Below are 16,802 nucleotides of genomic sequence, written 5' to 3'. Positions count from 1 at the left end.
CACGCGAGTCACCCAGGGTCTCAAAAAGGTCTTAGCTAGAGTCCCTAGGGAGCTCCTACAGGGCTTCACTTCTACTGAAATTTCCAGAAAACAACCAGGGAGGCTACAAATTATCGGCTTGCCCCTATCTCTGAAAAGTGAAGGTCAGCTCCACGTGGGTATTCCATCCAAACGATGGGAGAAGAGGATGACACTTGTTCGTATTGAAAACCGAAGACGAAGGGAAAGAGGTTTGATTGGAACATGTTCTACAAGAACTCCTGTGTAGAACACGCCCGTATCTATTCTATGGGCTGGCTTCAGGCCAACCCTACTGCTGAAGTAGAAAGCATCATATTCCGGTTTTTCCAACACTTGATCAGGAACTGGGCGCAGAAATTCCTTGAAGAGAAGGGGATGCCTACAACCAATGCCTAAATAAAGGCGTATGTCAAAAAGTGCAACTACTAATAGATTCAGTAAAGGAAAGCCCGGAACGGGCTGAGCTACTGCCCGAAATAGAAGAGCACGACTAGAGTAGAGGAGCCTAATTCCATTCCAAACAATTGACGAGGGAGTCTAATTATTTTTCCGTTCTTGATTGTTTCAATTGCACTTTCTTCATTGGAAGGTTGCTTGGAAAGTGCGATAGTTATGGTGCTTGGAGTATACGGATTGAATTCTTCCTTCTTCTATAGGTCTTTCTGGGCGGCGAGGCGGAAAAAAGGTGTAGAGAGGGAGAAGGTACATAAAAACGATTTCTAAGGTAGAAAAGAGGCATCCACCAGTCATTGAGAACAGCTAATCCCGGAATTAGCAGGCCGGTATGCAAAGAGAATTTGGTATTGAATCCGCGAGGCCAGGTGAAGAAAAGTCCAATATGGGTGGATTACCTTTTTCTGAAGGATAAGTCTCTGGGACTGACTAAACTGAATGTATAGCGTCAAGATAAGAAGCACGGTAGTCGAAGATGTACCTTGCGGGGTGGGGTACGAGTAGACCAGACCAATGATGAAAAGCATAGATACAAGCATGGCCTCCCTGTCTCAAAAGCAGGCCGCCAAGGGTGCTCGCATGAAGCATTTCTCACTCATAAATAAGTAGTTATCACAAATTTAGAAACATGCTCTGATTTCTCTTATCGAATTTCATTCAGATTTTCCAGTATTCGGAGTTGCTTGGGAAAAGGTCTAGTCAGGGTCGGTTCTGTTCGGAGTTTCGGGTTGATCGGAAAAAAACACCCTAATTAAGACTTTTGTATAGTTTGTGTCAACCTGAGTTTGGTTAAGTGCCCGCATGCCTAGATAGATACATAAGTGTCAGTTTGAATGAAGTCAAGTGTAAACCGTGTCAACAACGAGAAATGGAAGTGTAAATCTAGATGGTTTGAAGTGGAAACCTTAACACGCAAAAGTGTCTACCTCATTAGAAAAGCAAGTATCTACCGGCGATATATTCATTCGAGTATCAACCGGCGTCAACCAGTTGTCAAACTCCAAATATTTCGTTCGTAGGGGCATGCTCTGATAAAAACCATCATTGCTTTATTTTTTACTTTTCATCTAGTAACGTGCATGAATGGATATGGTGGGTAAGATTTGAAAACGTTTGACATCAACCGGGCTCTACTTTGCTTTTACTTTACTTCACTTGCCAGGTCATTGTTGTCGATATTGAGGTGAGGACTCTCTCTTTATTCTCGTTTTATTTCTCACTAAATGATCTAACAAACGCATGATTTGATTACTAAATATTGAGTCATTGAACGAATATTCGAGTAAATTCACCTTTTTCTATGAAAGCAAGGATTGGGCTGGGTTGCTTATTCGTCATCACGGAGCAACCCAGTACCTTTTCTTAGGCGAGCGACTGAGACGAGAGCTTTCAATTATGCCGTTTTGGTGAAATCCCAGGGCTCTTTCTGATTTGATTAAATACTTCTATGTTGTATGATAATAGAAAGTCAAGATCTCACTCGCTTTTTCTACTTTGTATTCTCGGTTGTTGCCTTTTTCCACATCGATTGCTATAGGAGTTCCATCCTCAACCTATGTATGCTCAAAGAACTAGATCACGGAACTCTCAGCCCTTTGCCCCAAGGCTACGAAAACGTTTCTACTCCCTTTCCCTTCCCAACGTCATATCTTTCTTCGACAAGAAGGAAAGATCACTCTCTATCTAAATGATAGAACCACTGGCACGGTACCTTTCACATTGGTAAGTCAAATCCTGGTGAAGACATCACGAGCATTGACACGACGACATCATCTCCGCTTCGTAGCCCATCGGTCTTCATTCATTGAAGCCAGGGCATTGACTGACTTTCAGCGATCGCTATAAGAAAGACATAAAAAAAGTTCTCCTAAACATGTTCCTTTCCGTTACTACTACTTGGAATTGGAAGTCTAGGAGCAGGACTAACCTTTTTCTTTCGTTTAAATAAAGTCGAGATGTAGCTTTCTCTATCTCAAGAAATTATTCCACCTCCATTCATTGGAGAACAAAGTGTTATCTGATTAGATCCTTGCTTCAAACTCAACCGAATCAAGTTTCAAAAATAGATGTGGAAGAGGCAAAGGGAAGAGCAGGGTTGCCGAATTGTTTCTCAGAGGCGGACGAAACATCTATCTCTATTTACAATACCCTTACCCCCAAGAAAACTTTGTCGAAAAAGGTTGTCATCGTAATAGGGATTGCACCTCAACCTGGCAGCCCTCAATTCTGCCAATTGTGTGTGACTTGTACTCTTCTAGGCTTCCTCTTTGCCTCAAGTGATTAAACTCATCACCAACCACATTTCTTACCTCAAACCTCTCTACAATCTCTTGAATTCACTCTTGCCAAGATACTTGTCCCCTATTCACTAAGAAACTGTTGTACCAGCTTTCAGCTCTCCCCCTAAGGTGCATAGCCGAAAGTTCTACCTTGTACCAATCCGTAACTTGGTACACCGAAAAGTAATGTTCACACTTTTGTATCCAAGACCTGGCCCCTTCAAATATTGGGAAAGAAACTCTAGGAGGTTGATGTATCTGCTGCCCATGTTGATATTGATTTTGCGGCCTTTGTTCTTGCAGGTATTGGTACGGGTCATGCTATTGAGTTGGAAGCGGTTGGTTAAGGTAAGTATATATTGGCACTTCTGGTTTCATGGAATTTCCAGCATAGGGCAAAAGTATTGGTTGGGAAAATGGGATATTTGGTATTGAATTGGGTCTTGGTTGTGGTGGTGGAGGTGCAGGATTACGTCTAATATTATCATGTTTTGAGTTGTGAGGAAGGCCATAGGTGGCTGGAAACAAGTGTTTGTGCCAAGGTTTTGAGGGGGATAGAGAGGGTTATTTTTGTGATTGGGTCTTTTAGTTGCTTTGCTACTAGAGGTCTAGGTGGTCAGGGGTTTAAAGGTCTGGAATAGGTGTGAGTGGTGGTCGTATTCAGTACCAATGGTACGGTAATTGGAGGTTCAGGCGGTTCAGGCCTAGGATAAGAGCTAGAGGCTTGTTGAGGGGTAGCCATGGTTTCAGCTTCACTGGCAACAGCTGGTAGGGACATTTGTTGTGGTGTTCTAGGAAAATGAACCATATTTCCCCTAGTTGTGTTAATCGAGCTGTTCTCTTCTTCAACGCTCCGCGCCTTCAAAAAAGTAGTTTTGTTGCTTGCGCTTTAATTTAGGAGTTCAACTTAACTAGCATATGTGCATTTGGGTTGTTGGCATATGTCGGCTACATACTAGATGCTTTTCCATCATTGTTCGACTTGCATAGAAACAATGGGTCCCTTCTGGTTTCTTTTTCTCCCTCCAAGTTTGTTCTTCACTGTAATGTGTGTCAACTCAATAAGAGTGAGCACACCCTTCCTGTTGGTCTTCTTCAACCTTTGTCTGTTCCATTACAACCTGGGTCTTCTATTTCAATGGATTTTCTTGAGGCACTCCCCAAGTTTTATGGTTATAGCTCAATACTTGTGGTCGTGGACCATTTCACTGGCTCATTTCATTCCTCTATCTCACCCTTTTAGCTGTATACCCTATCTTGTATCTAGTAGTAAGTCTACTCTTCTTACCCCCTCTCCTGTACCTTTTGTGGCCCATCTATTAGCTTTTTAACCATCTTTGAGTCATAGCGAGACGGCTCTATCTCTTTTCACAAGTACAGCCGTAAGTACAGTTGCGGGCGTCAACGATCAGCAGTACTGAGCTACGGAAAGTCTATCGAATTGTAGCTACGGAAAGTCTATTGAAAGGACCTAATCAAAGGCTACTACAGCTATAACTGACCCGCCTATGGAATCTATTGGCTCGGTTGAACCGACATGAAATGAAAGAGAGGAAGGCGGAAGCTATTGGTAAATAGAGGGGGGATGTTCTCCGTGTCTTTTAGCCCTCACTAGGTGACAACTTGCTTACTTTTCACTTCTTCTTAAGCTTGGAAGACTAGTTCCTGACTGACTTGATAGTGCGATGAGCTTACTTGCTCTAGTTCTATCCTCAGGATTTACTTACCTGAGTACCTAGTACCGAGGATCGATGTAATTTACTTTCAAAAAGATGTTGTTGATGCTAACACGCATATAAATAGATGTTCCCCACTGCTTGCTCCTCTTACCCGAATGGGGTTATATACCTTAGTGAAACTTAGGGTAAAGTGGCAGAGGTATGACCTCGAGAAGAAAGAAAGATCGGGCGGGGAAAACGGGGTTCGAACCCGCGACTTCTGGCGTAGCAGACCAGCACTCTAACCAACTGAGCTATTTCCCCTTTCGTAACTACTGTCGATTCAACAGTCTCCTACCGGTTACCTTTGTAACTATAACGCTAACTGAGCTATAGCGGGACAGTCCTTTATTTCCCCCTTTAGACCAACTACAACAAGCTCGCTCCTTAGGTTAGCTCTCTGCTCTACCTATTTGTTTGCAATGCCTTGCTTATCAAAATAGGCCTTTCTGTAACCTGACCTTACGCTGAAAAATTGCACTTGTTGGCTCTGCATCCACTGAAACTTATGAAAAAGAAATGTTATTCTATTGATATCTTCAAGAGTTCCCTAACCCCCTGACTGAGAGTGCTATGATGGGCTATTGAAGTTCGTCCGTGCGGCACGGTGGGGCAGTGCAAATCCTTTCATTAATGAAGTTTCGCCCTGACACTCCCATTATTGGCTTCCTTCCCTGCGGACCGCTCGGGCGAAGGCAGAGCATGGAATGATCGTAGGGGCATCCTTCCTAGGTGGAAAAGACGTGTGTGACTAAAACCAGGAGGAGAAATCCATTTTCAAATGGCGACAGAAAGAAAGGAATCACGAAATAGAAGAAAAAGTGCACTGTGCTGGCAAATGTGGAGAATAGCGATCCATCTTTCATCAATGAAATTGTTCCGTATGGGTAGCAAATACACATATCAGAAGAGCCAACCCGAAAGCACTTTCTTCAAAGAAGCAGCAGTTACCAAGAAATTCCTGTTTCAACTCAGTATATCTCGATAGAACCAATTCCAATCCAGGCGACTTGCCTTGTCAAGCATTTCATCTGACACTCTATCTATACTATAGCTAGATCAATTCCTATGCGTTCTTCCATGCGACTTTACTCCAAAGAATTTTTCCTTCTTATCTTGACTCGATCTCACGAAATTGGATTGATTGGCACACTGCGCATCTGGCATTCTCTTCTCCTATCTATCTCTTCCAACTAAGTTGATCACTGGAAAATATGAAATCCTACAAGCAATCATTCTAGAGCCAACTACGAAGATACCTGGTCTTCCACTCTGTTCACTAGAGGAAAGACAAGAAAGTAAACAATTCTTCAAAGGAATTGGCTCTACCAGAACAGAGGAATTGGCTCGCTCCTTCGCTCGCTGGGTAAGCATAGAATGCACACCAGTCTGGTATCAAAGCGTATCTACTTGAAAAGGAGACTACTTGAACAGATGAAATGGAAGGAAGAAATGAAAGTTCGATCTACCAACGTAGAGTCCGCCCCTCCCAGGAAGAAGAAATTTGCTACTTTGGCTCATCAGTTGGTAAGTCTGTCTATGAAGTTCAGTGCCCAGAAAAGAGAAAAAAAGACCAAAACAAGCTTTTTCAAGCTCTACAAGTCCTATATATATAGTGTTCCACTAGATAGCCGTGTTAAACTAGTCCAGTCTTGCCGAGTGGCCTTATCTTCTGGTTACCTGGTCCGGTACTTCTACTTCGAGAGTGAGTTGGTAAACAGGATCAACTTTATGATCCATTTTGAGAAATTGCAATCACATAATCAGAACGAGTGGGTCTAGAGTCCATTGTCACACAGTTGAAATGCTGCTTCTCCCTTCTCCTTTCCAAAAGAAAGTGGATCTCATAGCCTCTGACACTTTGAAAAGTAGGTCTCAGTCTCATTTTCAGATGCAATTTTCCACCGGAAAGAGAATCCCATATTCTTTAAGCCAAGCCGCCAATCCTAGGGTCAATGCGGAACAAGAAACCATTGCTATTTGAGCAGTTAGAGAATCAAAATTCCACTCATTTAGAAATCGACCGGCGAATGCCAGAGTAAGGATAAGGGGATCCTACACCAACGTAGTCTTAGCCCTAGAACACATGGAGCTTCGAGCACTGATAATAAGCCTGTCTGATTTTCAAGGAGTTTATGAACAATCACCACATCCATATTGAGGAGAAAGCTCACTCGGGCCACTGAACTTGTAAATACAGTTGCGCTCATGATAGGGATTCCGTTTATGGCGTGAGGTGAAGTTAGAAGCATACCTGGATATATACTCATAGTGGCTTCCATACCTATCTCCGGTAGAACTAACAAAATAGAAACTTGAAAGATCTATTTCATTAGAAGAGAAAGTTCACTAATCTATGGCCTAGAAAGCCAAAATAAATGATCAGTCCAATGACAGAAGGACAGAAGCGCATTCCCTTCGTCCTCAATGTGCGTCCAGCTTACTCGAGTGCTTGAGATATTCATTTGGTTTAAGGCACCTTCATCGTAGGAAGGAAAAAACCCGGATCCCCGGTCGGATCATTCCCTCTAACAAGCTAAACAAGAGTCCAGCAGTGAGAGAGGAAAATCCAAAGTGCAAATAACATAATATGGAAAAATAAAAAAGTTCTATTGAGTTGTTGAAAAAAAGGCACTTTAGAAGCGAAAGTAGGCTATTCTCGTAAAGGAATATCGTAACGGGCGACTAGGTAATATAGAAGGCTGACCCACCCGAATCTCTTGGTGGCCTTTCCCTCGGCTTCCATCACAGAAGATGTCAGCAATAGCAATCCTTCAGTCAATAGAATCAGTAACTATACTACTTAAATAGTGAAATACCAACCAACACATAAAGCAATAACCAGATAGATAGAATGATAACAGGTAATACGAAGATATCAACACAGCCGGAGTCACGAGGCTCGATAATGACCAATGGGTTAGGATCTGAGGAAGCTTAGTTTGGATGATGGAATATTCGCTGTTCTAATTGTTGAGATACTGCAAATCCACTTATCCAACAATTTCAGTCCATTTTCCTACTTTTTCTGCAAGGGGTTCAAAAGGAAAGCATTATTATATCCTTAATATGACTCTCTGTCACACGGATGCTGCTGGGCTGCTACAAAACCCCTATAAAAGATCTACGCCAAGCGCCTCGAAGCGGGGATCCACTTTTTACTACTTTAGAAAGTGAGAAGCCTTTGGATTGATTTCTTCTGTGGCTTCTTTATGTTTACCAACGCCGCGGCTATTCAATAAAAGGATTGGTAGTTAGTTGCCTCACCCTCTTGGTTGTTGGTTTTCTTTCTCCTCTGCGTTCGTGAAAAGCTAGTATGCTCGCGGAAATCGTCTAAAGGAAACTACTCGCTAACTCGCTAACAAGACGGACTTCTTCCTCTGGCTCTGCCAGGCTATGCTGCTCGCCTAAATCGGTATCAATAACTTCTATCGTACTTCGACCTCTCATTGGAATGATAAGTTGGCTACGACGAACTAATAAGTTTCTCTTCTTGTCACCTTCTTTAAGCCTTTCCTTCCGCTTCCATCGAGAAATATATATAGATAAGCTTGGAGAAGCGATTAAGGTGTTTCCACTCTTAGGTTGTTCAATATGCGAAGACCGTGTCAATCACTACACCAGTGATACAAAAAGCAAGCATTCTTCTCCAGCTGACGTACTGACGCCTCACTACTACTTAATTAGTGAAAGATACGTTGGGATGTTTTCAATTCTCCATCAAGAGGCGGGCAACTATCTCTTTTAACACTAGACTTCGGATCGCCTTCCTACTGGTTTTCTTCTCGGTCTCCCCAACTAGGGGAAACCTCAAAGCAAACAACAGAGCAACACCTATCTTTTTTCTTTAAGCACTGAACATCCGGATCCCCTTCCAACTTGCTTTTCCGGGCATAGGTCTTTCTAACAACTGGAACTCGTCTCCCTTTTCCTGATTCTCATCTTCTTCGGCTTTTGCTATGGTCTGTTCCTTCCTTCAGCCAGTCCTTCCTTCAAGATTTTTGCCTGCGGATCTCTCTCTTCAAAACATATATATCTTTCGGCGCCAGTCTTTCCTGCCTTACCTTAACCCCGCTTTCACGTGGCGAATCGGTATGCGGTTTTAGTGATCACTTTACGGTATTCTTTAAGCTTTCTTGGTCACCGGACAGAGTGAGAACTGCTCATCTTGCTTTCTTTCCCTAGCACACACTTAGTAGATAGTAGGAACAAGTCCGCTAAGAGCTCATCGAACTTGACTTGTAGAGTGAGACCTGTGCTCGATATGGTTCATTTCAGTGCTCTTTCTCTCGGTATCGTTCACCACATGCCTGTGATCGATCTCTCTCAAGCTAGGTTTGGTATCGGTATCGGTGAAGTCCGTCATTGAATTGAAGTGGTATAGTGGTAAGTGGGCGTACGGTCTATGTATTTCCTATCAGTGACATTAGTTCCTTTTCATTCTCTAGATAGATGGGCAGAACAAGCTTCTCTTTATATTCTATTCTAGAAAGGATCAATTAGATTCTCATCTCCTATTTGTTTGAGCCATTCATTATAGTGGTAGTGCCGGAAAGGCAGCTTAGCACTCTAGTCCTTTTGAGTAAGGAATTGTAGCATGGGCAGGCAATCTCTTCGATTGATTCCCCTCCAGGAATTACTTGAATTAATTAGCCAGCCCACGGAGTGAAATATCAAACTTAACCTATAAATAACTAGTATCTCAAAAACCAAATAAAAGGCTTTCTTTTAAGCTTGTTAATGGAATTCCACAGGAGTCAAGCGCTAGCAAAGAAGTATTGGAAATCAGTCGCTTCCCTTCTGGACTCAAGTCAGCAGAAGAGTGAACTTCATATTAATAGGTAAATCCTACATCAAGCCTAAAGGAAGTACAGTACACTTATTTGGATTCGTCGTGAAACAAAGCTATTGTCTGGTTTCTGGTCCTGGGTGGATTATTTCTTATCATATTGTGAGGCGGATCATAAGATTGCAAATTAGGCGGATCATAAGTAGATGCTATTTTACAAGGGTGGGCTTTAGCTAAGAATCAAAAGTACAATTCCCCAGAAACACATTCCCTTTCAAGCTGAGCTGAGACGTATCTGGCACCTTTACTTGGTCCAGTGCTGCCTCCGGCACTTCTTTCTCTTTCTTGTGCGAACAAACTAGAACCTGACAGCCCAGCCCTATCTTCCGAATCAGAATGGACTAGTGATTTTGATCTATTGTCAGAGCCCTATTCTTATGATGGAAAGATCCATGCTCACATAGCTGTCAGAAAGTTTTACTTGCATCTATTTCAACTAGACATGAGGTCTCTCCACGGAAACAATGAGGAGGAGGAGATCCACATTTAGAGGGCGAGGGGTTCGAAACTCGGGGAGGTCACATATGGTCGTGGAAGAAGAGCTTGTACGGGCTCCGAGGTCAAAGAAATTCGACAAGTTCTTGGTCGATCGATACCTTTCCATCCCGGGGCAGATCTCCAGATCCGATACGAGTGTAGATACTTTACTCCCTTCTTCCTCAATGAGTAACATATAATCTCTAGAACAAAGGAAGTGAGTCTAGCTCCACTCCGAGGGACGAGACGGAAATCTTCTATCGATGCCAACTGCAAGGCGTGCTGTCCTATGAGGAGACGATACAGAAGAGCATCAAGCCAGCCAAGAAGTAGAAGTTGGTAAAGATGGCACAAAGAAAAGAAGAAAGGAACTTGGTTGGTGAACTTACATATGGGAGGCCTTCTATAGAGTGAGGCAAATAGCGATTTTGCTATAGATACTAGGATCAGAAAATGGTAGTGGATGTGGACGCCGAACAGGTGGCACGAAATGCTCGTTCAACGGACGGAGTCATACCACCACCTCCTCCTGCAAACGAGCAAGTTCTAAGCTTTATCGATAAGCGGGAATGTTGGTTGGAAAGATAGAGAAATAGAATAATGAGAATCATATGGTCTGCTTGGGAAGATAAGCGAAGAAAGCTCTAAGGTTTCCCTTCCTGCATTCAGAGCTTATCAATTCGTCCCACGCTATATAGTGAATCAAAGCTATCTATAAATCGAGCATATCTTTTATCCGGAAGGTAGTGGGCTTTCACCCGTACTCGCCCTTCCACTTCACACTTACTAAATTAGGCTGAGTGTATGCGCACATGAAAACAAACAGAAAACGAGTGAGCACTTTCTTTCTATAGACAACGGTCAAGTCTGCGATCCAAATAGTGATGAAAAGAATTCTCAAATCATTCGCGGATGGACATGAAAGAAGGAAGTACCAAATGGCACTGCTTCCTCAAAGCGAGCTTCGGGTACCCGATCAAGGGACTAATGAAACACCAGTACATGTCATACAGAAGCTCCACTCATCCCTCCGCCAGCCCAACCTAAGTTTCTATCGGACTGCGCTATTCTTCAATCCGGTGCCCAAATCCTTTCGAACTTGGGTCCAGAAAATAGTGCTATTGTACAACCTGGGGAAGTCAAAGCACATTCTAAGTGGGCCGCATGGGTCGGCCCTTTCACCTCATTCTTTTCCGTTTCCACGCTCTGAAACCGGGTTCTTTCACTTCAATCTCTCTCATAATCAAGCTGAGATATGATGCTGTTTCATCCTAGAATTTTGAGAAATCCCTTGTTGGCTGGGATGGACCCTTAGTATAAGACAAGTCAACACAACAGGTTGTGTCAGTTTCTCAAAATACATGGGCTCGCCTTTTGGGGTGACTAGCTGCATTCATTGGTCTGCTTTCTTCCACCAACTTCACAACCATCCTTCGTTGATGACAGGCAAGCTCAACCACAGCTTCCGTAGTTTGGTTCAATTCATTCGGCATTTCCATTTCCAATTGGTAAGTTCTATTTTCTCCGACCCAAGGAAGAAGATCACAAGCGGGAGTCCCCTCTAGGAAGAGATGCTTTCCAAAGGCCATATGCTACTGTTGAATGGCCAAATAGGGATTGAAACCAAGTAAATAACTATACTATCCCATCGTAGTGGTAGCTGCATTTACGCAACCAGGTCCGAGCCACGGGACAAGACCAAATTGGATTGGATTTGTCACATCCGCGGATGGAAGACCATAGATTTCTCACTTTCCCTACTCAGAGAGCACGTGTATGTAGTTCGCCTATATCTACTTATTTATTCGGAGAGCGCCATTAATAGGATTCAGAAGTCGTACAAGCTATGGCGGAGCCGTTTACCAATGCACCCAGTTCTCCTCATATTTGATTCTTTTTTGGTATCATTGGTTCCATGTACGTATTTTGGGCGAGCTTTCTTCACTGTCATCAAAACCAATGCTCAAACAGAAGCTTTCTGAGCAGTTGTTTATTTCTCACTTTAGCTGCTGTCGTTTTCCTCTTCCAAATTAAGCGAGTGAAAAACAAGGGGATCAGAAGAACAAACAATAAGAATGAGGGATTGAAGTCTGTTTCCTTCGTATCGTATTTCAACGGATCGGGTAGTTCTAGTCTTTTTTGATTACTCCTTCCTTTTTCCCATCATTTGACATAACATAATTAAGAAACTGTTTGATGGTCAATGGAACGAGTAGAGAAGAAAAATGTCCTTATTCCAAAGGAAGTGAGTTCCAAAATAGAGTAAAGAACAAAAGAACGAAATGCAAGGGTTGCATCCGCTGTTTCAAGTCCGGACTGTTCCTCCGCTAGGTTATTGAGTTGGCTCCCCCGTTATTCATCATCAGACAACGCACACTTAATGGAAAAACAAGGTATCTTTTTGGAAAACTTCTCTACTTATAACTTTCTTAGCGCTTTGAGGGCTTCACTATGTTCTCCGAAATCTTGTATAAATAAGAAAGAAGCCTTTCTTAGGAGATGACTCTGCTGATACCGAGTTTCATTGCAAAATGGCTCCCACTTCTTCTGATAGAAAACAGGGGAAAAATCAATATGGAGCCGTCAGAGGCTTGTCTGGACAAACTAACGAAGGTAACGCTATGCTTAATGTTTTATATTGAACTATGACCAATAATCAAATGTATGTAAACTTGTAGTGTAAGGCATGTGCGAAAGGTCACCGAGACGGATACGTTGTATAATCCGGCCGGGACTCTAAGGGCCACAGGGCGTCAACCCGTGTATATAAGGGGACGACCTAGCGGCGGCTTAGGACAAGAAACAACAAATCGAGAGCTGGGCCAAGCGTATTCCCTCCCCGCTCATCGAAACCCTAGAAATACCAACTACAAACTAGACTAGGCTTTTACCTTCATCATAAGGGGCTGAACCAGTATAAACTCCTCATGTCCTTTGTCCTGATTAACCCCTTTAAGCTAACCTCAACGCGATGGCTCCATGACTAAGTCCTCACACTAGGACATCTGCCATAACAATTCCATGACAGTTGGCGCCCACTGTGGGGCTGTCGCATGATGGTTTCTAGTTCTTAAAGGGCAACTTTGAAGGGATCAAGGGATACACCGTGGGACGGATGACCAAGAGTCGTCGCGGCAAGCTCTACATCGACGACGCAGGCTGGGGCCCCGAGGCCGGCTCAATTGAGTACGGGTACCGGGTCCCCTTCGGTAGAATTCACGTCTTCATAGGCAAGATTGGCGAACCGGGCCCTGAGCCAGACATCTGCACCGACATCATCGAGATGGCTCAGCGTGCGAGACCCGCCCGGGTTTAGCCCGCCATGAATTGTGCCTCCGTGGGATTTATCCATGGAGCGGAACCTGAGGATAAATCAGCATCTGGTGGTGAGACCGTCGTTTATTCTAATGACGAGTCATCTACTGGTGAGACCGAATCGTTGTATCAACTGCAAGAGGGCCGGCTCGGGGGCTGTTCCGATGGCGACAGTATTCCGGACCCCTGTGAGCCGCCGAATCGAGTTACAATTTTTATGGCCGGTACACAGCTCGTGCAACACTCATCAACTGTGGCAAAGCTGGTTTCTGGGTCAGGGGCGGCAGCGGCTGCTAGGGCAGGAGGCCCTGAGCGCCCGTCGGCTCAGGCTTTAACTGATTTGCTGGATAAATTGACGACGCTGTTAACAACGGTGGTTAACCTGGTGGATCAAGATCAACATAACGCGGCGATCACAAGAATGCACGATGAGATAGCACAGGCTAAGGAGGAGCTAAATGCAGAAAGCGCTAAGATGGCTGAAGAACAGGCTGCTTTGGACGCCCAGTCACAACGGATTCAGGCGGAGTCTTATCGGCTCATGTTGGATCAGAATGCTTCAAACGATGTCATGAGGAGGAGGCATCAGACCCGTCTGCCGTCGGTTTACGAAGCAAGAAATATTTTTAACACGCCAGGATTAGGAACCAGTAACATGGCAGGGGTAAACCGGGTTGAATCACCTGGGACGGGTACGCCAGTTCAACCGCACGTGATGGACCCACCTCGTCAGAACAGTAACCCGCCACAGCACATGCCGACGCCCCCGGGTCATTACTCCAACCCTTTGGATAACATGATTGTTGCGGCATCTCGATTAGCAGCTATCCCGGTTGAAGGTGAATCGCCAGCGTTGGTTCAACAGCAGGCTTATTCTTACCGCCGCGATCGAGTTCATTCTACCCCTCGCCCGAGCCAGAGTTACAGCAGGCATCTCGATGAGCCGGCTGTGTCAAGAAGTGGGCGGAATCGTAACCCGCCCCGTGGGCATGACCTGGCGGGCGGCGGTGCAAATGCTCAAAACGTGGTGGATCAAGGCAGAGCTCGTCGAGAAGCCGAGCTGGCGGCTCAGTATGCCGATCGTTAGCCAACTCTGGTTCATCCAACCACCTCTGTGGAGCCGGGTGTAACCTTTAGAAACTTGGGCGTGCCATGCTTAGTACCAGATCTACGGAATGAGCGCCTGCCCAAGGATTTCAAGGGCCCTCGCAAGGTGCCTAATTATACGGCCAATTTATGTCCCGAGGCATGGATTGAGAGCTATGAGATGGCCATGGAGTTACTGGATATCAGCGAGGCTGCATGTGCTAAGTATTTTCCCCTAATGTTAGAAGGGACGGCCCGCACTTGGTTGAAGGGGCTCCCTGCCAATTCCATCGGGTCATGGGCAGAGTTGAAAGCCCGGTTCATCCAGAACTTCAAAGATACGTGTAAACAGCCCATGTCGATTGTGGATTTAGCCTCCTGTGTGCAAGAAGAAGGTGAATCAACAACCTATTGGGTGCGCCGGGTCTCAACAATCTTACACTCGTCAGACCGCATCAATGCCGACTCAGCAGTGTTGATGTTGGAGAACAACTGCCGTTTCACGCCCTTGAAGCAGAAATTAGGGCGGCTCAAACACCACTGCAATGACATGGGAACACTCATGGCGGCTCTAGTTAAATATGCTGACTCTGATAGTACCAAAGACCCCGAGTCTGATGATGATAAAGCGGGGAAGGGGAAGAGGAGCAGCAACGCTAAGGGGCAGCAGTATAACCCAGGAGGCAATGGTAAGCGCAAAGCTGATAATAGTTTTGACTTTGTGGCTAACACCAATGCACAGAATAATGGTCAGCGTCGTAAGGGTAAACCGCCCCCACAAGCCGGCGGATCCGGTACCAATCTTGAGCGTATGTTGAATCAACCCTGCCCACGACATGGTACGAAAGAAATACCATCCGGGCATCTATGGAAGGATTGTCCCATCATGAAGGAGTACAAAAATTCAAATCTTTTCCCTGACAGCCATGTGCCAGGTGGTGGTTTTGGGCCCGGCTCTCATGGTCCGGTTTATGGCGGTGGCGGTTCTTACTCTGGTTTCCAAGGAAATCAAGGTAACCACAGCAACCAGGGTGGTTAAAACCAGCAGAGTAATCAAGGGGGTCAGCAATAGCAATAGTCTGGTTACCAGAGCAACCTGAAGAAGTTGAATAGTGGGCAATATCATGTGTTTACCACTACCTTGTGTAAGCATGGGCATAAGCTTCATAAGAGATTAGTCAATTCTGTTGAGCCGGCAGTTCCTCGCTATCTACATTGGTCTGAGCAGCCCATCGTGTGGAGTTTGGAAGATCATCCACCCCGGGTTGATAATACGGGTAATTTGGCTTTGGTGGTTGCACAGCAGGTCGGAGGGTATAAGTTTACCAAACTACTCATAGACGAAGGGAGCAGCATCAATATCCTTTATTATGAAACTTTCCGTCGCATGGGGTTGACTGATAAAAATCTTAAGCCGTCAAACACTGTTTTCCATGGCGTGGTGCCTGGTAAGTCGGCGTATCCAGTTGGTAAAATAGCTCTAGAAGTTGTTTTTGGAGATGATCATGACTCTAGGTTAAAAACATTAACCTTTGAAGTGGTCAAGATCCACAGCCCATATCACGCTCTGTTTGGACGGCCGGCTTATGCCAAGTTCATGGCACCACCATGTTATGTGTATCTGCATTTCAAGATGTCGGGTCACAAAGGAACCATTATAGTGCATGGGAGCCGTAAGATAGCTCTGGAGTGTAAAGAGGTGGGTGAGGCTTATGCTGAGTCAGTTTGTGCAACGGAGGAGTTGAAATTTCACAAGGACAATGTTGACCCGGCAGATATGACATCTTTGAAAAAGCCAACCACAGAGCATGATCCGGTGTTACAGTTTAAGTCGGCAGATGATACCAAGATGGTTGATTTTGTTTCTGGCGACTCATCCAAGCAGATCAGCATCAGTGCTAATCTGGATCCAAAATAGGAAAGTGTGCTCATCGAGTTCATCCATGCAAACCGGGACATCTTTGCATGGAAGCCTTCAGACATGTCGGGTGTACCGAGAGAACTCGCTGAGCACACTCTTAATATTGATCCAAAGTTTAAGCTGATCAAACAGTTTCTTTGCTGTTTTAATGAGGAGAGACGGAAGGCCATTGGAGAGGAAGTAGCCCGGCTCTTGGCAGCTGGGTTTATCATTGAAGTTCTCCATCCTGAGTGGTTGGCTAACCCGGTGTTGGTACTTAAGAAAAACGGCACTTCGCGTATGTGTGTGGACTACACGGATTTAAACAAGGCTTTTCCGACTGATGCTTTTGCTCTCCCTAGTATAGATCAAATTATTGATGCTACGGCAGGTTGTGAGTGTTTGAGTTTTCTGGATGCTTATTCTGGTTATCATCAGATCAAGATGGTAGTTAAGGACCAGGAGAAGACGGCTTTTATAACTCCCTTTGGAGCCTTCTGCTATGTGTCTATGCCTTTTGGGCTCAAGAGTGCCCATGCGACTTATCAGAGGTGTGTGCAAAATTGCCTTCATAACCAAATTGGGTGTAATGTTCATGCCTATGTGGATGATATTGTGGTGAAATCCAGAGAAAAAGAGATACCGATAGATGATTTGAAGGAAACCTTTGATAATCTCTAGGTTTACAAGATGATGCTTAACCC

At 44.6% G+C, this 16,802-nt stretch overlaps 1 non-coding gene across 1 annotated transcript; it reads right to left on the bottom strand.

The window, feature by feature from the left end:
- Positions 1–4,661: 4,661 nt before the first annotated feature.
- Positions 4,662–4,735, bottom strand: TRNAS-GCU (transfer RNA serine (anticodon GCU)). Its single transcript has one exon. It is a non-coding gene; the product is annotated as a tRNA-Ser (tRNA).
- Between the last annotated feature and the right edge of the window lie 12,067 nt (positions 4,736–16,802).

This window comes from Triticum aestivum, chromosome 6A (assembly GCF_018294505.1).
Source record: "Triticum aestivum cultivar Chinese Spring chromosome 6A, IWGSC CS RefSeq v2.1, whole genome shotgun sequence".
Classification (NCBI taxonomy): domain Eukaryota; kingdom Viridiplantae; phylum Streptophyta; class Magnoliopsida; order Poales; family Poaceae; genus Triticum; species Triticum aestivum.
Note: the sequence above shows the minus strand (reverse complement) of the source record. Positions and strands in the feature narration are given on the sequence as shown.